Raw genomic sequence first — 24,385 nt, 5'->3', positions numbered from 1 at the left:
TCCTTCTCTCCTCCCTCCCTCCTTCCCCTCCATCCTCTTACCCATCTTCTCTCTCCTACGGCAGAAGGGCAGAGAGGGCATTCCAGGTAGGTAAGTGTGTCCATTTCAAAATCTACCCACTTTCTCCTAACATATGGGAAGTGTATGGTCTCTGCCTTAAAAACAAAATGCTCGACGGACTTCCCTTGTGGTCCAGTGGTTAAGACTTCACCTTCCAAGGGTGCGGATTTGATCCCTGGTCAGGGAGCTAAGATCCATGTGCCTTGGGGCCAAAAACCCCAAAAGATAAAACAGAAGCAATATTGTAACAAATTCGGTAAAGACAAAACAATAAAATGACCCACATCCAAAAAAAAAACTTTACAAAACCGCTAGAGCGGTAAAGTGTCAGAGCAAGAGCTCTGCCCTTCCCAGGCAGCCTCCACCTCCCCCCGCTCCCCATGCGCTCTCTCATTACAGCCTGTTCCTGGTCCCGCGTGACTGTCTTCACCTCCCCACTCCTCCTCCTCTGTTTCCAGCAGGTTCTCACCCTCTCTGAGCCGTTCACTTAGCCCCAATTCTAACCCCGTAAGCAAGGCTTATAAGCCACCATCCTCTAGCCCCCACAGCCGGAACTTCTAGTCACCAGCTTCCACCTCCCTTTGTCTGTGCCCACCCACTCCCCCACCTTCTTACTGTCATCCCCATTGTTATTTCTGGGCTCCTGGGAGGGAACAGCGTGACTAGCTGCTGAGTGCGCTGGGGCTACCCTACTAACAACCACACTGTGTTTTAACAAGGATGCATTAGAACAGCTGTTGGTGCACACTCACCAGGCTCTTTGAGGAGGCTTCCAGGGGAGTGAGGCTTCCAGGGGAGCAAAGCTTCCTAATATGAAGTTTAAAAATCTGTTCTTTGCTCTTTCACCCCAGACTTCGGTTTAGCCGGATTGGCTAGCCCTCTCACCTGAAGCCCCAGGTGTGGTCCATAGGATGTTTTAGGTGCTTCTAGTGGATAAGGTTTGGGAAAACACAAGTGAACAAACCCAAAATCTCTTTACTGAAGGGCTTCTCAGAAGTATTAATAGGTTAAGTTGGATGACAGCAGGGGCCACATCTTTGTTATTTGTTCCGATGCCTAAAAACAAAAAACATGATCAAAGATAAGTAAATGCATCCTGAATTTCCAAGAGGAGATATGGTTTATAGCCTCGTCCAATCTTGTTGAGTTGCTCAGTCGTGTCTGACTCTTTTTGACCCCATGGACTGTAGCCCACCAGGCTTCTCTTTCCATGGAATTCCCTTGGCAAAAATACTGGAGTGGGTTGCCATTCCCTTCTCCAGGGAATCTTCCCAACCCAGGGATCAGACTCAGGTCTCCTGGATCGGCAGGCTGACTCTTTACCACTGAGTCACCTGGGAAGCCCCTGCACTTTCAGGCTTCTGCCAGCAGAGGCTTGAGGGCGTCTTGCTCTAGGTGAAGCAGGAGGGAAGAGTCTGGAGGGTGTTTCTTGGCCAATATTGCACCTCCTTAAGAAAGCAGAGCTGAAGTAGAGGAGGATTGCCCTTAATGGATGAAGTGCCACTGGAGTGGTGGCTCTTATGTTGAACTCAGGCACAGTTGCATTAAAACATATATTTACTGAGCATCCATCACGCACTGGGAGTGATTCTTAGGAAATGTGCAAGCAGCATTCTAGGTGCTTGAACAATAGTGAACCAAACGCAGTTGAAGGTGTGAACCAACTTCAGCAGTTTCCATGAAACAAGCTTAGAGGAATAATCAGAGAGCGATATAGGACAATATATCCTGGTGAACTGAGTCATAGGATGCCAACAATAAGTAGTATGAACAGTAAATTTAGGGAAAAAATGGGACATGCCTAGGTTTATCAAGAAGACGTTTGGGAGAAAGGGGAGCTAGATGTCAAAGAATAGGGTGAGGAAGATATGGATAGAGCAACTGAATGTAAATGTCCCAAGGGATCCCAAGAGATCATTCTTTTGTCCACCTAGGTGTCCTAAGCACTTAGTCTCCAGTGCACAGTGGTTGCAATAACACTTGTTGAATAAATGACCCAGCGGAGGAGGGAGGAAGGGCAATTCAGGAGCCAGCGGTGGAGCAGAAGCTGTGGGCTGGGAATGTGTTGGCTCTGTTGGTGGTGTGAGCAGCAGAGGGGTGGGGTGACAGGGTGGTGCTGTGTAGGAGCTGTTGGGTGATACGATGGGGCCGACTTGTCAGGAGTCCTGAATGCCAGGATGGAAAATTCAAATGTGATGTTGTAGATTGTTAATTTACGAAGATAACATGGGAAGCAACCACAAGGAAAAGCCACCAAAATGGAAAAATGACAAGAGCAGCAGTATGCTAGCAGTCTGGTTATTAGCCTGATGACTGACTGCAGGGTGGGGAGGAGGAAGTCAGATTCTTCCAATGGGTGGTAGCAGTGAGAGTCCAGAAGAAAAAGAGTCTGAGAAACGTTCTAAAGGAAAGAAATAAGTGTGGGGAAGTAAAAGAGAAGGAGAAAGTAAAGATGACACCCAGAATCTGAATAATTAGAATGTTGGTATGCTTGTGGGGAAAAAAGGGAGGCATGTCTAAGTCCAGATTTGTCAGAGCATCCCATTAGAGATGTCCTGAAGATGGTTGGAAATGTGATGCTGAAGTTTGCACGAGAGGTCTCAGAGAGGAAAAGGAGAGAGCTTAGGGCTCAGGACTATACCTGGTACCTTCTCCCATCTGACCTCTACCTAGGGAGGGTTTGGAGCTGCAGGGGGACATTGAGGTCTATAGCTCTGGGAAAGATGGAGGGTAAGTTTGTGGCCAAGTTGATATTTACTGTGGGAGAGTTTGCAGCAGACGTTAAAGGATCAGGTGTAAGAGCCGAAGAGACCTTATGGAGATTTCCTGAGCCAGAATCTCTGGGCGTCTGGACATTTGGATTGTAAACAAGCATATAATGGGATTCCATAGACACAATGCCTTGAAGACTACGTGTTCGCTGCCTGCATCTCATGCCAATTGGTTAAATGTTACAGGAGAAAGTTCACTTGAATATTAACAGTCCACCAATTCATACACACTGGCTTAATAGGCAGTTTCTTACTTTCTGGAGATGGTCGAAAGAAGACAACTCATTCAAAAATTTTCATGGCACCAAAAAAATAACTGAGAATTTGTGAGCCATTATATTGAGGCTCCATGGCCAATTAATATTCAGACAGAGCTTCTGGATATCTGTCATGGGGCTTGAGGATTATGTTTTGAGCAGAATAATAGAATAGACTCTACTGGTGCTACTGCTGCTGCTAAGTTGCTTCAGTCGTGTCCAACTCTGTGCGGCCCCATAGATGGCAGCCCACCAGGCTCCATCCCTGGGATTCTCCAGGCAAGAATGCTGGAGTGGGTAGCCATTTCCTTCTCCAATGCATGAAAGTGAAAAGTGAAAGTGAAGTTGCTCAGTCGTGTCCGACTCTTAGTGACCCCATGGACTGCAGCCTACCAGGCTTCTCTGCTCATGGGATTTTCCAGGCAAGAGTACTGTTTCTATTTTTGTGTAAATACCAGACTGATTGAGCAGCAGTACTGTTTAGCAGACTGAAGTGGTAACCACATTCTCTTGGTTGTATATTGGGGTAAGACAGGAGCTGAAGGCCCCATGTGAGCAAGTGGAGGTCGGGGCCAGACCGAGGATCTGACACTAGGAAATCACTGGCACGATATCTAGACTAAGATGCACAGGAAGTCCAAGAAGCATTGGCCAAGGGCAGAATCAGAGGTGAGCACCAGCAAGCACAGAACAAAAGCTGAGGGTAGGGCAGGCGCATAATTGACCAAGAGTAATTCTTTTATGTGTGCGTGTGGTAAAACACACAAAGCATAAAAGTGACTGCTTAACCATTTTAAACTGACATTAAGTACATTCACAGTGTTGTGTAGTCATCACTGCTGTCTAGTTCCAGAGCTTTTTCATTATCCCAAAAGGAAACCTCATTCCCATTAAGCAGTCCCTCCCTAACTCCTGGCAACCAACCACTAATCTGCTCTCTGTATCCATGGATTTGTCTCTTCGGATATTTCATATCAATGAAATCATGTTATATAATACATGATCTTTTGTAACCACCTTCTTTCACTTAGCATAATGTATTCAAGGTTTATCCATGTTGTAACATGTGTCATTCCTCTTAATTGTTGAATAATATTCCACTGTGTGGACATAGCAGAAATGGCAACCCACTCCAGTGTTCTTGCCTGGAGAATCCCAGGGACGGGGGAGCCTGGTGGGCTGCCGTCTGTGGGGTCGCACAGAGTCGGATATGACTGAAGCGACTTAGCAGCAGCAGCAGCAGCAGTGTGGACATAGCACATTTTGTTTATTCGTTCTTCAGTTGATGGACATCTAAGCTGTTTCCACCTGCTGGCTATTGTAAACAGTGCTGCCATCAACATCCATGTACAAGTTCTATTTAATGCCCATTTTCAGTTCTTTGGGGGTATATACCTCAAAATACAAATGGTAATTTTATGTTTATATTCTCAAGAAATTGCCAAACTTTTCTATAGAAGCTGCACCACCTTACCTGCCCCTCAACAATGTACGAGGGTTCTGGTTTCTCCACATCCTCACCCACATGTGTTTGACCAAGACTAATTCTTGTTGTAAGAGTTTCACAGTCAGGTGCTTCTTTGAGGGCTAGGGGCTGACCCGGTGAGGCAACCTCCAGTAGTCTTCAAGACCCAGCTCTCTCTGATGTTGGTCTGACTACAACCACAGTGGTGATCAATGGAGAGGACAAGCCTTGGCCAAATGCCACCTGTTCAGCTGCCCAAGCTTGAGTCACAACTTCAGCACCTTCATGGTATCCACCTTTCTGCTCAGCGACTCCCTCTGATGCCTGACTTACTTTCCAAATTTACCAGCATGTCTGTGCCAGCATTGGCCTTTCCCTCCCTTTAAGGTGACTACTCCACGTTTGAACCAGTTCATAGTCACACAACAACTTTGATAGAAGCCATGTGTCATGGTTGTTTTCAGTACAGCTGGCTGAGTACAATGGTTGGCCACAAATCAAAGCTCATTAGATGGAAGCATTAAATAAATCAGGATTGGGGAGGGAGGTGACTGTAAATGGAAGGCTGAATGTGAGAGATAATCCAGTCTGCTATCTCTAGTGTCTTTTGCATTTGGAGTGTTTAAACTTGGCCTGACATTTATAGGCATTTTTCAGCCTCCTCTCCTGCCCCCACCCCGTGCCACACACTTCCCCACAGCAATGAGCAGACTGGGAATAATTTGATGTGAAATCAAGGTGGAGCTCAGTAGAGCGGGTAATTAAGAATGTGATTTTTTTTTAAGCACTTAGGGAGTTATGAGAAATCAGAAACGTCTTTTTTGTTTGAATAAAAGTTACTGGTTTGTGAAGGCAGTGACTGAGATGTCATTATCTGTGTTCTGGGAAGCTGAGAGGCTCTGAGAATAGGCCTCAGTACTTCTTAGTACCAGGGGGAAACTTAACAGCATCAGCTCCTGCCCACAGAGCACCTCATGGCAAGGGTTACAGCCCCCACTGACCCTCTGGTACTGGACTGTCAACCTGAACTGCTTCCTAAGGAAAGCAGTTCCTAGTCTTCCTGGCCAGTCCCCAGGATGCAGTCCATCATTCACTGCAGGTATGGAGCTCTGCCCTTATCAGCTATTTAGGGCAGATAAAAAAAAATGAAGAGCCTCGTGATTCTTAACAATAACCACCTCTACAAGAAGAGAGTGATGTTCACAAGCCACACTGGAGGGAAATAGAGGGGAAGAACTACTCTGGCAAATAAGTCATATGAATTTTAATGACATGTGTGCTCTTAGATATAATGTGAAATTAGGAACATGGAAACTGAGTGATGGAAAGGAAGTGATGTCAGCAAGATGGCAGAATAGGAAGTCTCAGACTCTCCTTGCCCTAGGGAGACATCCACTCACCAACATGGACCAATTCCCTTTGTAAAAAATCTACAAATCAGTTCAAGAGGTGCCTGCAACCCAGGTGGGCGCAAAACCAGATGCATTGAGGCCGGTCACGTGAGTGCAGGTTGAAAGTGGCCAACTAGACGTAATAAATCTTCAAAGCATTTGAAAATAAAGGAAAAGAGGCATCCCTCTGATAATAAAATAAAAGATCAATGCATAATGGGTCATAGTAGAAGCATCACATGAAATTGAAAGACGCTTGCTCCTTGGAAGAAAAGCTATGACAAATCTAGACAGCATATTAAAAAAGCAGAGACATTACTTTGCCGACAAAGGTCCATCTAGTCAAGGCTATGGTTTTTCCAGTAGTCATGTATGGATGTGAGAAATGGACCATAAAGAAGGCTGAACACTGAAGAATTGATGCTTTTGAACTGTGGTGTCAGAGAAGACTCTTGAGAGTCCCTTGGACAGCAAGGAGATCAAACCAGTCCATCCTAAAGGAAATCAACTGTGAATATTCATTGGAAGGACTGATGCTGAAGCTGAAGCTCCATTCCTTTGGCCACCTGATGTGAAGAGCCGACTCCTTGGAAAAAGATCTTGATGCTGGGAAAGACTGAGAGCAGGAGAAGGAGGCAACAGAGGATGAGATGGTTGGATGGCATCACCGACTCAATGGTCATGAGTCTGAGCAAATTCCACAAGATAGTGAAGAGCAGGGAAGCCTGGAGTGCTGCAGTCTATGGGGTTGCAAAGAGTTGGACATGATTTAGCAACTGAAAATCAAAATGTGAAAGGGAGACGGTATGACTCTGGAGTCCTGAAGACAGAAGCATCAAGGAGACGCGTCCCAGAGTTCCAGGTGGTCCACCTGCTGTTCACTCCTTCAACACTTCTGTTCACTGTCCTATCAGCGCCCGGAGAGGAAGCTCCTCCTACCTTCCATGGAAGATGCTTGTTCTCCCGCTTAGAGAATTAGTGGCCATACTTCCCTCTTGTTTAGAGCTTAAAACTTCAACCTTGTACCCAAAAGCTAAAACTGAGAAAAGAGGTGTTTTTTTTTTTATTATTATTGTTTTAAGTGAAGGATTTGGAAGATGGTAATTTAAGTCACAATGAAGATAAAAAGCAGTTTCCTGCCCACCACTGCTCACCCTCAGTCCTTTTTCCTCTTCCTACTGCCCTATTCTCTGAAAAATGCAGCCTGAGAAAATATGACCCTGGGGAATACTGGATGTGAGAAAGCTGTGTAGCCTGAACTGAAAAGCAATTAACTGTCCCTGAGCAGTCTCCGAGCAGGCAGAGGCGCGTCCCCGAGGCAGGAAGACATCACCATGATTTAGGTCTGTGTTGGTTGGTTTGCTGACAGCATCCTGTGTGTCCCGAGGCCCCATAAGAAATGGCTGGTGAAGACTGAGGTCACCGCTTCGCCCAGCTGGACTGTATCTTTGCAGTGACCTAAGGGTCAGTGAGTAAGGAAGAGAAGGCCGAGGCCAGCGATGACCTTGAATGTGTATCCAGCTGTGAGCTGTTGCTCAGGCTTCCAAATGGTAAATTAAGATTATGCCTGGTTGGTTTTTGCTTCTTTATGTTTAGAGGGGGAAAAAAACAACACCACCTTTATAGTTCTATATTCCACAACCTGAAACTTGGATGTCCACTTCTGAATGATGCCTGTGTGCTAAGTCATTTCAGTCGTATCCGACTCTTTGTGACCCTATAGACTGTAGCCCGCCAGGCTCCTCTGTCCATGGGATTCTCCAGGCAAGAATACTGGAGTGGGTTGCCATTCCCATTTCCAAGGGATCGTCCCGACCCAGGGATCAAACCTGAGTCTCCCGCATTATAGGCAGATTCTTTACCATCTGAGCCACCAGGGAAGCCAAAAAAATCACTTGACGGTGGTGGGATGCACTCTGAATGATGCCAATAAATAAAGATAAAAAGAATTCCATGGTCAGCTAAGCTTTAGCAGCTCTGGTTTTAGCCTTAAACTGGAGTCCATAGTGCTGGACTGCTCAGAGCCTTCAGTAAGAACTATGCCTCTAAAAAGAGCGTGCAGCAGACAGCAGTTCTCAAATGCATCTGATAATGGAACCCTCTTGAGTGCGGCGGCTCTTGTAACTGTTACTAAGTAGAACACGTCTGGCTGCTCTGTACCTGTTCCTCAGTTCAAACCTTTCTTTGTCTCATTTGATTTTTCAAAACTAGGTGACTCGCTGTCTTGTGTTCGTTTCTTCTCCCATGTGATTTTTTTTTTTTTTTTTTTAAGATACTGACCCATTTTGACTATGTTTTAATAAAAGGTCCATCCACCAGCTTGAAGTCAGAGGAGGACTACTTTAAGGTTTCAAATGGCCTTATCATCTTCAGTTTTAATGATGAGGACAGAGGCCCAAAGAAATGAAATAAGTGCCTGTGGCCACGCCGCCAGCCAGTCAGTGCAGAGCCGGGCAGTGTGGCCATGTAGAGCCTGCCTGCAGGCTCAGGGTTCTGTGGGCACTTGCTTTTCCATGCATGATCTCCTTTGAGCCTGAGGTCATGGCTCCTGTCTTGTTCCCTGGTTTGTTCCTAACCCATACTTTTTGAGAGGATTTATCCAGGTCTCTTATGCCAACTGTTATTCAGCTATTTTTCCCTTTGTCCCATTTTGGGTAGAGAAGTCCCCTGCCAAATACTTTCTGGTGACATATTTGAAGGCAGAGTAATACGCTGGGAGCAACCAGATCCACTCCTTTGGAACAGTGATTTCCTTACCAGCCTTGCCTTTTTTTACCTGTGTGATCAGCGCTTCCATCTGAGTTCTCACTGCTCCTAGAGGCTTGGCTCAGCCAACAGCAAGAGAATAGCTGGTACAAGGTGCACGGAACCAGGTCCTGGAGTTAGTCTCTACCTACTAGGTGAGGTGGGCAGGGTTTTGTATCACAGGGATCTAGTAATGGCTGGCTGTGGTTCAGGCAAACAGCTGCACCAGGGTCTCCAAAGGCTGGTGGAATGCAGTGAAAGACAGGCTGGCAGGCAGCTTGCAACACACTCCAGCCATCATGGCAAGAGGCAGGGAGGCCTTTCAGATGCTACGATGAGAACTAGCAATAGATAGATTAGGCTTGGTGGTTAGAACTGAAAGCATGGTCAGAACTGAAGCAACGATGGGAGTCAATGGATGCCGAGTCTACAGGTACGCTGCTGAGCTGCTCTCCGATCTTTCCTGCCAAATGTAACAGGTGCATGAAGAATTACTGATGGTGCCGAGCAAGGACAGATAGTAGGCTGGACAGTTCACAGGGGTCCACAGGTAGGGAGGGCTTCCCTGGTGGCTCAGACAGTAAAGAATCTGCCTGCAATTCAGAAGTCCCAGGTTCAGTCCCTGGGTCCGGAAGATCCTCTGGAGAAAGGAATGGCTCCCCATTCTAGTATTCTTGCCTGGAGAATTCCATGGACAGAAGAGCCTGGTGGGCTACAGTCCATGGGACCGCAAAAAGTCAGACACGATTGACAGACTAACAGCACCACCGGTAGGGAGAGCTAGAGGCTGAGAACCAATAGCGCTCTCTTCTTTCCCTCATGTAACACTTGCAATCCTGATCTTCACTGTCACAGATTCTCTAAAGAGGGGGACAGTGCCTGTTTTCTTCATCTTTGTATTGGCTGAGCATAGCACTGCCCTAGAGGTGCTCAGTAAATGCTTTCAGAATGAATGAATGTGAACTGTTTCACAGTAGTAGAGATGGAATTAAATCTACACGGGATGCAATGTTCAATGAGTTTGAAATCTGGGTCCTCACATTGCTGAGGGCAGATGTGGCTGGTGAGTCCCTCCCTGACACGGTGATTTTCCAGACCCCTCAGACTTGAGTGGCTTGTGTTTGAGTCAGTGCTGACCAGGCAGCCTGGATGTGGCATGAAGCTGAACTAACCTGGATGGAAGCAAACACGGTTGACTCCCGAGGCTGCGAATGTTTCTATTTCGAGCAATTTGTCCAGTAAACATTTATCAGGCTCTGTTTCACCTCACTGAGGATAAAAGGGAAGCTTGGATCAGAATCCTAGGGGCAGATTTTGGACCAGTGGTGACATTTCTAAAATCACCAAGCAAATGTTTTCCATCTAGCCATGGTAATTCAGAATTTCAAGATCAGGAAAGGACAGCTGGTCAGACGTTAAGAAGTGCACAGCCTCGGAGTTTTAAAATAGGGCAAAAAAAATCAGTATCAACTTAATTTTGACTAATAGAGCCAGGTTTCTACCCAAGCTAGGTGCTCGGCTTTTATTTTTTAATTGTTCCTCCTGATATTTTAAAACCCTGTTGTGTTCTGATTCCCTGAGAAGTTGGGAGAGGTCCATTTTTAATGCAAAATGCAGAGCTTGGGATGTGCCTAAGTGGCCTGGGGAGTGTGGCAAGGCTCCAGTGGGGCCAGAGTCCACAGTCACAGGACGCGGCTGTGGTGAGGAACTTTGGAGTCACTTAGCTCATCAATAAGGTCCTGATTCCTGCTGATGGAAACTTGCAGACAAAATACTAATGCCTTTCAGGAAACTGGATCTGGATTTTGTTGTGTTTCTCACACCGCCCCACTCCTTGCGCTCTGTGAAGTCTCTTACGGGTCCCCCAGTGAAGTCCTTGTAACACATCTGACCTCTTCAGTCATTTCACCAAGACTTATGCGCTCTGGCAGGCTGACGTGGACTCCTCTTTTCCAAAAGATGAAAAGCATGTCACTGAAAATATTAGTCAGGCTCAAGGAAAAGCTTTGTGAGTTTTGCATAATCACAAAGAAAGAAAAAGTAGGTCACATTTGGAGCCTGTTCTGTTGGTGGAAGAAAAAAGAGGATGAAGAAGAAGTGTCAGATGATTTAGTTTTCTCTCAGCTTCTTAAGACCAAGTGATAGTGTCAGAGGCCCCGGAGTCTGACACCACGCCCACATGCTTGAGTCTCCCCCAGGATGGAAGAAAGCATGTCCAAACTGGGCTCCGTGAGATGTGTGAGCCGCGGGGAATGGATGGAGCCAATTGGTGTATCCCTTGTATGTGCCTCAGAGAGATTCATTGGCAGCTGCCATTTGAATGGGAAGACAGTGTTTCGGGGACTTGTCTGGGGCTGGGGGATTCATCCTGAGTGATTTCAGTCTCAGGTAACCCAGGAGGCACTCGCCATTTCTAGTTCACTGACTGCAGTTGTCTGTCAATGGGGTTAGAAATTGTAAACAGGGCTTGGCTACTCCAAAGACGCAGAGACTGCCCTGATCTTTAGGGCTCTGGGATTCCTTGGACCGGGTCAGATTCCTTGAGAGAGGCACTCATAGCAATGGCCACCCCTGAATCGTCTGATGTGAGCCAAACTCAGTGGGTCGGAGAGCTCTACATACTTGCGTTCGGAGGAATGCTTTATGTCCAAAGTATCAAACCCGGCCAGTTTCTCTGCTGCAGCTGCAGCTTTCTTAGATTCTCAGGATTAGAAAACAAAGGCAAATATGCTGTCAGTGGCCTCAGTTCTGGGTCTTGTCTTCTGTATTTTCACTTTCTTTTGCCTACTGTTTTCATTTTTTTGTACCTCATATTTTGCAGGAGTTGTGGCCTTGAAAATTTGGCATGTGTGTAAAGAAGAGTGCATGGTTGAATCATTAGAGAAGCTTGCTGTTAAAGGAAACACTGCAGTGATGCAGTTTGTAAAGGGAAGAATTCTTTGGTTGTGACAAATAGGCACGATTTAATGAGACTGCTTGGGAATAACCTCTGAGTTTAAAGTATTTGTTGTTCATAAATTGAGACTCTCTGTGACAGTAGATGAAGTTCTGCCACTGTATATTTGACAAAAGAGGAAACAGAGAATGATATAGGGATTATCTGTGACTTTTATTACTCATGTAACTATTCAGAACTCTTGGTCGGGGGGGTCTCAGTCTGTGGGTGGATGCTGCAGTATGTTTTGGTGTTTATCATGTGTGTGTAGCTATCTTGTCATCCCTAAGCTTATTGAGTCAGGGCAGACTAGGTATAGGGCCTGAGTTGATTACAGTCTATTCCCTTCCAGGTCAATGGAGGTGTTTTGGCAATTCCCAGGACCACCAAAGTTGATGTAGATTTGCATTGTGTGGAGAGGCAGAGGATGTGGAGGTAAGAGTCTGGCAGGTCTGCTGTTGGATTGGCCAGGGTCCACCAACAGGAAATCGAAGTCAACAAGAAGGCGAGTGCAGGTAATGGAGCCAGGTCCAAAGTTGAAAACGATTAGATCATTTCCTCGCCAGCAAGAGTGAGGGCTGTGGTAGACCAGAAAGACATGAGTGCTTCATGAAGCCAAGGTCAACAGCCTGCCAAGTCAAAGGGCGGTTGAAGCAAGAGTGGCTATGGGTAAAATGGAGAGACCTGACTCTTCCACTCACTTCTGCCTGAACTTTGTCTCGCTGGGCCTTAGTTTCTTCAACCTCTTTAAAATGTGGTTATATTAGAGGAGTTAACTTTCAAACTTACTGTGTTTAAGGCACTGTAACCCTTTCTATAAAGAAGATTTTTATAAGAAAACCCTGTGTGTGTGTATTAGTTACTCAGTCGTGTCTGACTCTTTGCAACCCCATGGCCTGTAGTCCAGCAGGCTCTCTGTCCATGGGATTGTCTAGACAAGAACACTTGGAGTGGGTTGCCATTCCCTTTTCCAGAGGATCTTCCCAACCCAGGGATTGAACCCTGGTCTCCTACATTGCAGGCAGATTCTTTACCATTTGAGCTATAGGGAAGTCCTTCAGAAAACCCTATATACATAAAAAAAAAAGTGGGTATGCTCCAGTTGGCACTGAGGGGAGCAGGACTGGGTACCAGAGCCCTAACTACATGGCCCCTGTCTTAAATATCATGGTGATTCCTTCACCTCCCAGGGACCGCATTCAAAGGTATTGGATAAATTTTTTAAATCCTTTCTAGCCCACGGGTTGGTCAATAAGATTTTGAAATCATCACTGACTTTCTTCTAAAGCTGCTCATGGGTTTCTAGAGCAGCTTTTGCCTGCAGGGCAGCCCCCTCCTGATTTTGGAAGGAGTCCTCTTCACAGGGCCTGGTCTCTCTGCCAATCACAGGCCAACCAGAAGTTTCTGCAGGCCAGCTGAGTAACCAGAGCCAAGAGGCCCTCGACCAGACCTGGAAGGCACAGTGGACATACACATTGTCCTCTGTCTGCTTAAATAGACCCCACGGAGTGTTAGGGAGCCCTCTGTGCACCAAGCCTTCTAACCTTGTGGGAGGTGGGGAGTTTGGAGGCAGCAGGTGGGTGTTGAGATTCCCAGTCTGTGGGATTAGAAAGTGAAAGTGGTGGAGAAGCAACACCAGCAATAATACCAGCATTTACCCCACACGCAAAAGTCTCTCAAACAAGAAATATTAGAAAGGAGGAAGAAACACAGTAGCATCTTACTTTCCTACAGAGACCAAGTTCAAGTTCCAAAACCAAGTCCCGCTGGGGTCAGGGATCAGTAGCCCCTTTCCTGTACGCAAAAGTTCTGTCTTAGACTTCTTTACTCATGCTGAAACAGGAGCTCAAGTTTCATTCAAACTACACAGTTGGTAAAAATAAATAAATAAATAAAATCCCTTACACTATATATTCACAAAATTCTTTTTACTTAAAAAAAAAACAAAAATCTATACAGTCAGAAATTCAGAGTCTTCTGACATACTTGATATAATCCAGGGAGAAAACCTGAACTTCAATATTAATACCTGGACTGTTGTCCCAGCTCTGCTCCAAGCTGAGTGACTTTGGGCAAATCACTTGGGCTTTCCGTGCCTGGGTTGATGTCTGATAAACTGAAAGAACACCCAACCATAGCAAGGAGACAGTGAAGCACTAGCTGTGAACTTTGAGAGTGGTCGCCCTGCTCTGTAAATCTACTGGAATGGTCAGTATGCAGCAGGTGAACACAGATATGAATACCTGGAGGGGTGGTGTGGTCCCATCTACAGAGCATGGGGTCACCTGGGCCGAGACTGCTGATCTCCCCCGCTGGTCACTGCTCTTCTGTTAAATCACCAGTACCAGCTTTGTGCCCAGGGCAGGAGCCAGTCTCCCCGCCCCCTCAACGATGGCTGAGTTTGGGCTCCAGCACCTGGAGCCTGACGCCCACTCGCCTGGCCTCCTTACTTGGCATTCTGCCTGCCTGGGACTAGGGGAGTAGTTTGGAATTTCAGCAGCACCCTATGCAGGCAATAAAAACCTAGGAGGTCAGAGAAGGAGGAAATTTAAAGAGAAGGAAGGAGAGGAAAGGAGTGAGTCAGAAAGCTCTGAAGGGAAAGGAACTGCTCCCTTTGCCAGAAGGTTGGTTATTATATGAAGAATACATATTCACTGTAGGAAAAATATAAAGTAAAGGAAGATAAAAGAACTTGTTAGTCACATCACCTGGAATTAATACAGTTAATATTTTAGCTATTTTACTTTGTGGCTTTTTACATACACACACACACACCAATATGAAGAGGATCATAGTTCTGTACTGGTAAATGTCTTACGAGTGCCTGGAGGAGAGGCCATCACAATTGGAGCATTTGCCAATTTCCATGGTGTAAATGCTTCCACTGTAGCTGATTTCCAACTACCAATGTGATGTCAACCACCTTGCAAAATTCCTGATAATTTACCATTCAGCTTTTGGGGACCAGCAAGAGCACACCACTGACCAAGTTTTGTTTTCTAATTAGTCTTGCCTCGCTTACAATATAGGCCAAAAGTCCTTATGCTTAAATGTTTGAAAGTTGTATTTATCAAATTACCTATTTTTTGAAACAGTACTGTTTCCTTTTTGGAATTTAGAGCTGGATCACTTTCTATGCCACTAGTTGTAAATGGTGCCTATAGTTAGACTTTGCCTATTTCTCGTGTTCTGGTGATCCTTATGTGAGTGGGGAGTGGACCCCAACTTTATTAGGTGGGAGGAACAGAAATGTAGTTGGAAAAAAAAAAAAAGACAGATTAATGTGATCATGCAAATGATGACCTGGAACTGATTCTGCAGCCCATTCTCCCAGGACGGATTTGACTTAATGGAGGCAATTTTCTCCTTTGCAATCCTTCTCCTCAGCCCAGCAGCTCAGCTCTAGACTTGTCACTCATTTTTTTTTTTTTTTTTTGGATGGAAATCGGTGCTCCTCCTGTCAGATGAAAATGGGCTGCAACTGTTTGGCCCACGTCAAACCCACTAATCAGGTCCATGTTTTCCTTGTTGAATGGGAGCTTTGGGGAATTGCAAGGGGCAGAGGGAGTGGAGGGCCGCACTCACACAGCAGCAGAGTGTGAGTGTGTTTTCATCTCCCACTTGGCTCCACGTTGAGCTGGTGGACTCTTACATCTATGGTAAGAGTCAGCTAGGTGGAAAAAGTAGTTGGTGCCAAAGCTCTCCCACACTGGAGTTTTAATTGCCTTCGAAGAGGCTGAGCTTTGTGAGCTTCTGATAATAAACCTGGCTCTCCCAGGCAGGCCTGGTGAGTTCAGACAGGGAGTTTCCAGGTAAGACTGGATAGGTGTGGGCAGTGGGGTGTTGTAAGTGGGCCCTGGGCCACGGGGAGTCCGTTGCTGCAGTTCTACGAAGGGAAGGCTTAGCCTTGGCCTCCACCTCTGGAGTGTGAATATTTGTTGTTGTTCAGTTGTTAAGTCGTGTCCAACACTTTATGACCCCATAGACTGCAGCATGCCAGGCTTCCCTGTCCTTCACTATCTCCTGGAGTTTGCTCAAACTCATGTCCATTGAGTCAATGAGGGAAGAAGTCAAACCTTGACTTCTAGCCCCAGGTCTGTCCAATTCCTTGGGTCATCTCTGACTCCTTTATCCCTTTCCCCACCAACCTGATACCAAGTGGTCACCTAGACTGGGCAACTCTGCCTCTGGTCCAAGAAGCTACTCCCACCTGGTCCCCACTGCCTTGATCCAGATGTTCATATATCACCAGAACCATGAGGACGGTCTTGTAATAGGCCTTCCTGATGGCTAGTCTCAGCCTATAAAACTGCCATCCATATCTCTAAACACACACACACACATTTTTAAAATCATCACTGTAATATATGTTCACAAGAATTTAAAAAATGCAGATGTTCAAAGGTGAAAAACCACTCATGGACTTAACTTCCTTGAGGTAAAAACAGTTATCATTTTTGTGAATATCCCTCAAAGAGATTGTTTAGGAATGAAAATATTCAAAACTACTTTGCAACTTCTTCTTCACATATTTTAGTGAACATTTTTGCACATTGATACTTCTCTAGAATGAAATCACAAATTTGGTGATATCTTTCCCTTGCTTAAATAATTCTATAAATAGCCCCCCACTCACCCCCCAAACAACCAAAATCCATTGGCTACATGTGGAAGGTCAAATTCCTTGGAACAGGAGGGAAGGTCAAACATAACCAGCCTCACCCACCAGCCCCGACTCTCTCTATGCCACCATTTTTTTGCCTGAATACAAAGCCTGCGTGTTTACTCTGAGAATTCCATATGAATTGGCTTGTGTATATGACTTCTACCTCCCCATTTCCCACTTTGTGAATTCTTTCATTCTTTAAGATTTATCTTAAATTATGTATGTGTCTGTCCCTAGGAAAACTGGGAATCTCTTGAGGGCAGAAACAGAACTTGGTTTGTATTTTTAGCAACTTGTGGTCATGCCTGGCACAGGGCAGTAGGCACTCGGTAAATATTTATGGAATGAATTGGCCTCGCTTTGGCATGTCTGTTTTTATCCTCTTGCCAGTTCCATGCATCGGTTTGTATTAGTGTCCATGATTAATCCAGTATTGTATTTTCTTTTCCTCCTTTACTGTGTCTATGTCTTAACCACATTCAAATAAGAGCCCCTGGCTTGGAGCCATTCACTTCTTTAATTGTGTCATTGCTGGTGGATTTAAGATGTCAGTAGTTTCTAGTGGCTTTACCATACTATTTTGGAATCCCTGAGACGCAAACTCACTTTTTCAGAGTCAACAGCCCAGAGTCAGCCCTCTTCTGAAGAACTGATGTATAGGTTTATGGAAATGCTTGAAACAGGAGAAGGCAGTAGAGTTTACGAAGTGGGAGCCCCAAGCCAGGGGGCTAACTCAACGCTCAGAGGAGGTGAAGGGGGCAGGAAATGTCAAGGGCATTAAGAGTAGAGTGTGATATAATTGGCCCAGAGCTCTGGCCATGAGCTGTGGGATTCAGTACCTTAAAGATGCCTGAGGGACTCTGGCCTCTGCCTGTGCTTCAGAGAAAAATGTATGTTAGTTCAGACATCACGTGCTGTTTCTTGTGGATCTGAAGATGCTTAAATATGGAGGTTTCACCTGAGGGAGGAGTAAACTTATTTTCAACAGTTCATCAACAAACATTAAACTAGAGCTATTTTTATTCAAACTCATAGAAAAGGGAAAACTAATCAATTCCACTCCTACTGTGGGCAATATCCATAGAGAAATAAGGATGAGCAAATGTCTGCCCTTTGGATGGAAGTCGAGACAGATAGATCCACAGTTATTGCTGCGAATCTCAGAATTTTAAATGTCTGCCTTTGACATTCCCTTTTAATAGAAGCTGCAAGAGCGACTTCACTTTCACTTTTCACTTTCATGCATTGGAGAAGGAAATGGCAACCCACTCCAGTATTCTTGCCTGGAGAATCCCAGGGACAAGGGAGCCTGGTGGGCTGCCGTCTATGGGGTCACACAGAGTCGGAGACAAATGAAGCGACTTAGCAGCAGCAGCAGCAGCAAGTGCATACCCAAGTAGTAAAGATCCTATCCAAACCAGCTTCAAGAGGAAGAATATTCAGTGGTTCTCTAGTGTCCACAGTGTCTTCAAGTCCCAACTCTGTAGTCGCTCTCACTCTGCCTTCCTCAGCATCAAGCTTCATTTCAGGCTAATATCAAGATGGCAGCATCAATCTAGCCATCCAACCCAGTCCTGATGGTATCCGGAGGAAGAAGAGGGACCAGCACTTCTTGGCACTTTGTCTTAGGAGTTAGGTGAGGTTTTCTAGAAGATCCCTGGAAGGTTTCACCTCATGACTCAATGACAGTATTGGGTCACCTGCCCAGTCCTGAAACCATTGCTGGCCAGGAGAGGGTGTTACCAATGATCAGTTACATCCATCTTTAGAGCTGAGGTACCTATTTTATGGATGAATCCCTGAGCAAAATCAGAATTCTGTTAGGGAGTGAAAAAGAAGGAATGGACGCTGGGTAGACAGTCAACTCCAACTCAAAACAAGCCACAGAGTTGGTTGCCAACTGTATACTCTAGTGACTTTCAGGTTTTTAGTTGGTGCATTCAAACAAAGTCTAACCTAGAAAAATAAATGAACTGATAAAATCAGAGCAGTTGTGGTTGTAAATCTACCCAAGATTGTGGTCATAAGACCATTGTTTGACAATCACAAGTTGAGTACTTCTTGTGTTTACATCAAAATTTTCTTTATTCCTGTCTCCTTTCATCCTTACAACACAGTTGTACTATATGGGAAAAGAGGTCAGCTGGCCAGAGAGGACCAGTATTTACAGACTCCAGGCAAGCAGGGCTTTCAAGGAAGACATCTGGGCTGGGAGTAACAGGCTGGGCCCATGAGACCAGGGGTGAGGTGACAGGGAGCTGGGAAGAGAAGTTTTCCTGAGTAGGGTAATAAACTGCAGTTCGGGGCTGATTCATTCATTCTGCCTGCCTAGTGTGTGTGGCCCTGGCCCATGGGTGATGTTTTCATCCAGAAGGAAGTGAAAGGCCTGTTGAGGTGGGAGCAGAGATGCTGGGTAGGACTGATTCACAGAGGGCAGAGAAGGCACGCAGGCCAAAGGCTCTAAGATCTTCACTTTGAGATGGGGTAGGTATAGGTTTGCCATGTAAAATACAGAATGTCTAGTTAAACCTGAAAATCAGATAAACAATGAGTACAAATTTTAGTATAAATATGTCCCAAATATTGCATTTTTCTTGTTGAGTCACTAAATCATGTCTGACTCTTTGAGACCCCATAGACTGCAGCACATCATGCTTCCCTGTCCTTCACTATCTCCCAGAGTTTGCTGAAATTCATGTCCATTGAGTCAGTGATGCTATCTAACCATATATTAAGATGTACTACATACTTGGCCAATACTAAAGAAAGGCAATGCCAAAGAATGTTCAAACTACCACACGATTGGCACTCATCTCACACACTAGTAAAGCAATGCTCAAAATTCTCCAAGCCAGGCTTCAACAGTACATGAACTGAGAACTTCCAGATGTTCAAGCTGGATTTAGAAAAGGCAGAGGAACCAGAGATCAAATTTCCAACATCTGTTGGATCATATAAAAAGCAAGAGAATTCCAGAAAATGCCTACTTCTGCTTTATTGACTATGCCAAAGCCTTTGACTGTGTGGATCACAACAAACTGTGGAAAATTCTTCAAGAGATGGGAGTACCAGAGCACCTTACCTGCCTCCTGAGAAATCTGTGTACAGGTTAAGAAGCAACGTTAGAACCAGACATGAAACAATGAACTGGTTCCAAATTGTGAAAGAAGTATGTCAAGGCTGTATATTGTCACCCTACTTATTTAACTTCTATGCAGAGTACATCATGAGAAATGCTGGGCTGGATGAAGCACAAGCTGGAATCAAGATTGCCGGGAGAAATACCAATAACCTCAGATATGAAAATGACACCACCCTTATGGCAGAAAGTAAAGAACTAAAGAGCCTCTTGATGAAAGTGAAAGAGGAGAGTGAAAAAGCTGGCTTCAAATTCAACATTCAAAAAACTAAGATCTGGTCCCATCACTTCATGGCAAATACATGGGGTAACAATGGAAACAGTGACAGACTTTATTTTCTTGGGTTCCAAAATCACTGCAGATGGTGACTGCAGCCATGACATTAAAAGACACTCACTCCTTGGAAGAAAAGCTATGACAAACCTAGACAGCATATGAAAAAGCAGAGATATTACTTTGCCAACAAAGGTCCATATGGTCAAAGCTATGGTTTTTTCCAGTAGTCATGTATGGATGTGAGAGTTGGACTATAAAGAAAGCTGAGCACCAAAGAATTGATGCTTTTGAACTGTGGTGTTGCAGAAGGCTCTTGAGAGTCCCTCAGACTGCAAGGAGATCCCAGAAGTGGGATTGTTGGATCATATGGTAACTAGACTTTTCATTTTTTAAGAAACTTCCATACTGTTCTCTGAAGTAGCTGCACCAATTTACATTCCCACCAACAATGTAGGAGGATTCCCTTTTTTCCACACCATCCTCAGGGTTTGTTATTTGTAGACTTTTTAATAATGGCCATTCTGACTGGTGTGAGGTGATACCTCACTGTAGTTTTGATTTGCATTTCTCTAATAACTAGTAATGCTAGCATCCTTTCATGGCATACTATATACTCTTATTTGCTAAATCTAGCAGCCCTACATGGATAAGAAATGAGGGGCTCCTGAAACATCTAGATGGGGTTGACTTTCTTTCCATGGTCTCCATTCTGAGTCACGGTGTAGTGGCACCTCTTGTTCTACTCGACAAATAGTTTCAAAGCCCTATTACCTCAGAATTACCTGAAACACTTGTTCAAAAATGAAATGAGGGGGCTTTCATGAAATGCTTGTTAAAGGCCTCCCTGATAGCTCAGTTGGTAAAGAATCCGCCTGCAATGCAGGAGACTCTAGTTCGATTTCTAGGTCAGGAAGATCTCCTGGAGAAGGGATAGGCTACCCACTCCAGTATTCTTGGGCTTCTCTCATGGCTCAGCTGGTGAAGAATCCGCCTGCAGTGTGGTAAACCTTGGTTCAATCCCTGACAGGGAAGATCCCCTGGAGAAGGAAACAGTTACCCACTCCAGTATTCTGACCTGGAGAATTCCATGGACTGTTTAATCCATGGGGTTGCAAAGAGTCGGCCATGACTGAGCAACTTTCACTTGTTAAAAATGCAGATATCTGAAAAATACCGTGGCCTCCAGTGATTCTGACACTGGACCCAGCTATGGAAGACTACTTCAGATTTTAAGTTTCTGCAGGTGAGGGGTCCCTTTGTTTATTACAGTCAATAAGTATTTGTTAAAAGTACGAGTGAATGAATGAATGATTCATCCCTGAGGAATCCTCATTGGCTTAATCTTGCTTGTCTTGTAGAACCCAAGAACCTCAGGAGCACAGGCATCTTTCTTTCCATTTCTTTTCTGGTCGTGAGAGTCATGGGAAAGAACTTGGGTGTGAGGGCGAAATGGAGAGAGACTTGGAGAGCAGAGAACAGGAATGAGACAAGACAGAGCAGGAGAGAGCAGAGCCCACGGCAGGGGGCTGGCCAGACACGGGGCAAGAGTGTGTGCATGGGGAGGTGGGCCAAGTTTTTAATCACCTCCTCAGGCAAAGAGACTTGCGATTTCAAGTTGAGAACAGGTCCTCAGTTATTTTCACAGGATTCCTTTAGAGTCTGACTTGGCACGTACTCAGCTTTGCAGAGGGAATGACCAGGATGCTTAAAGCATGTTGGAAGTGCTTCAGTGGAACGTGGTGGGTGGCAGGTAATGGCCGTTTTGCTAATCTTGATAATTCCCCACTTCAGCAGGGTACCTCAGAGCATCTTTCCCACAGCACGTATCTCTGCAGGCTTAGCTGTGGGGAGACTAGATTACTGTCCTGAAACATTAAACCCGTAATGGACCCAGCCATCTACAGGTCTCCCAAATGGATGTGCCCCAGTGCCCACATTTCCTCCAATGCAGAGAATCACAAAGGAGCTTTTGGTTCCAATTTTTCCGGCGAGAGCCTCTGCCTGATGGCTGAGAACCTGCTTCCAATCCCAAGTGAAAGTCTGCCGGGTGATGTCATGGACACCTAGCTCTCTGCCTACCGACTGAATCGCAGGTCCCTTCTCAATCTGCTCCCCCATCTGTGTAGCAGGGATGCTGCCACTGGGCCTCAGGGCTATGAGAAATGCTCAAGCCATCTGGAATCTCAGCAGCATAAGGCTCCTCAGCAGGGCTCTGGGTCAAGGCAATGAGGAGAACATTGACTCCCCTGGTTTTTTTCCTTGTGATTTTGGTTCCGTCCCTCCTGCCCTCGCTTCGCCCAAGCTCTCCTGCACACCAGTCCAGGCAGACCAAAGCTGTGCTGCAGAGGGCCTGCTGAGTGATGGCTTCGTGACCCCCCTGTAGTTTGGTTAAATCTGGAAGGTTTCCTTGGTTCCTGGGGGCAACCGTGAGACCCCTGTCCTGCAACCCTTACCTTAGAAATAAAGAAGACAAATTTCTATGTTAAGAATTAAACTAGTAAATTACATCATACACGGTTGAATAGCCAGCCTCAAAAATACCCAAGTTAGGAAATTGTCCATAAAAACATATAGAATCACAGGGATCTTGGGGAGGATGGACTAAAATATTATTTCGCTCATAATTGAGAGAACAGAAATCATACCATACTGATGTTGTGGGTGGTTAAGAGTTTAGTTGGCTAAGCCGTATCTGACTCTTGCAACCCCATGGACTGTAGCCTGCCAGGCTCCTGTGTCCATGGGATTTCCCAGGCAAGAATACTGGAGTTGTTTGCCATTTTCTTCTCCAGGGCATCTTCCTAACACAGGAATGAAATGCATGTCTCCTGCTTGGCAGGCTGATTTTTTTACCACTCAGCCACCTGGGAAGCCACTCTGGTTGGGAGAAAAGAGTGTAAATTGAAGGGCTGTAGTTAGTGTAGAGAGTAGGGAAAAAACCTTCCAGGAGCCAGATGTGGGCGATGCCTTTTCAGATATTGGGGAGGACAGTCTTGGCTCTGTGGGCAGTTTCCTTGTCTAAGCCCAGGTGGGGGCAGGAAAGAGTGCCTTGGCAGGAGAGCCCTCCGATGCTCACCTGGTTCCCCTTGTTCTAAAATTTGCCTTCCTCTGCCTCCTGCCTTCAGGAAAAACAGGCATTGATCAGGTTGTTGCAAACATCCTGCCCACTTAATAACTGTATTTCCAACTGAAAGTTAATAGATGAGCATCCTTGCTGGGAACTGTATGTCCATATCTTTCAATGTGCTGACAGAATTCATGTATCCAAGCCTTGGAACCTAAAGAAATGGATGGTGGAAGGTTGACCAAGATCAGGCTGACCTTGTGTGTCTCCCTGGCCCAGCGGTGGCTTTCCCCAGCCACACCTTTTAACTGTGCCCCTGGACGTTAGCCCAGACACAGCATCAGCAGGATCTTAGACAGTGGGTCCCACCTCTTTGTTTCCCCAGGCTTCTCCCCACGGCCATCATGTCCAGACTAGAGTTTGATGATTTGTTGATTTCCGGCTTGTTTCCTTTCCATTTCTACAACTTTTGGTCTTACTTTCTCTCTACTTCACTTTTCTCCTGTTATGGAATTAAGTCCTCTGGACCCTGCTCAGGCCCTAGCCTGGCTGAGGCTTTCTTCTCTGCCACGTAGAGGTCTCTTTTCCCATCCTGGTTCAAGCAGCTGGATAATGAAACTGAAGCTGAGATCCACACAATACAAGTCTTATTCAGTGGCTAAGGAATGGAGAAGGGGGACTAAGTTCACAGATCAACTTTTCATCCATGTGGTGAGAGAGATTTAGTTTTAAAGAATGAAGACAAAAGGCAGAGGAGTGAGGCTGATGGTGGAGAGGCATATACACTAGTCTAACTCAGATGACCATTATATCTACTACTGTGGGCAGGAATCCCTCAAAAGAAATGGAGTAGCCATCATAGTCAACAAAAGAGTCCAAAATGCAGTACTTGGATGCAATCTCAAAAACGACAGAATGATCTCTGTTCATTTCCAAGGCAAACCATTCAACATCACAGTAATTCAAGTCTATGCCCCAGTAATGCTAAAGAAGCTGAAGTTGAATGGTTCTATGAAGACCTACAAGACCTTTTAGAACTAACACCCAAAAAAGATGTCCTTTTCATTATAGGGGACTGGAATGCAAAAGTAGGAAGTCAAGAAACACCTGGAGTAACAGGCAAATTTGGCCTTGGAATACAGAATGAAGCAGGGCAAAGACTAATAGAGTTTTGCCAAGAAAATGCACTGGTCATAACAAACACCCTCTTCCAACAACACAAGAGAAGACTCTACACATGGACATCACCAGATGGTCAACACCAAAATCAGGTTGATTCTATTCTTTGCAGCCAAAGATGGAGAAGCTCTATACAGTCAACAAAAACAAGACCGGGAGCTGACTGTGGCTCAGATCATGAACTCCTTATTGCCAAATTCAGACTTAAATTGAAAAAGTAGGGAAAACCACTAGACCATTCAGGTATGACCTAAATCAAATCCCTTATGATTATACAGTGGAAGTGAGAAATAGATTTAAGGGCCTAGATCTGATAGATAGAGTGCCTGATGAACTATGGAATGAGGTTCGTGACACTGTACAGAAGACAGGGATCAAGACCATCCCCATGGAAAAGAAATGCAAGAAAGCAAAATGGCTGTCTGGGGAGGCCTTA

General features: G+C 45.4%; 1 protein-coding gene across 1 annotated transcript in view; it reads left to right on the top strand.

Annotated features, from left to right (window-relative positions):
* PDZD2 (PDZ domain containing 2) overlaps positions 1 to 24,385 on the top strand; it is a 412,595-nt gene that overhangs the window by 104,537 nt on the left and 283,673 nt on the right. The window contains 1 exon segment of the mRNA XM_070357681.1: positions 11,977 to 12,059. The gene's annotated coding sequence lies outside the window, so the exon portion shown is untranslated.

The sequence above is a fragment of the Bos mutus genome, chromosome 20 (assembly GCF_027580195.1).
Source record: "Bos mutus isolate GX-2022 chromosome 20, NWIPB_WYAK_1.1, whole genome shotgun sequence".
Classification (NCBI taxonomy): domain Eukaryota; kingdom Metazoa; phylum Chordata; class Mammalia; order Artiodactyla; family Bovidae; genus Bos; species Bos mutus.
The sequence above is the reverse complement of the archived record's forward strand: the minus strand, read 5'-3'. Positions and strand labels throughout refer to the sequence as shown.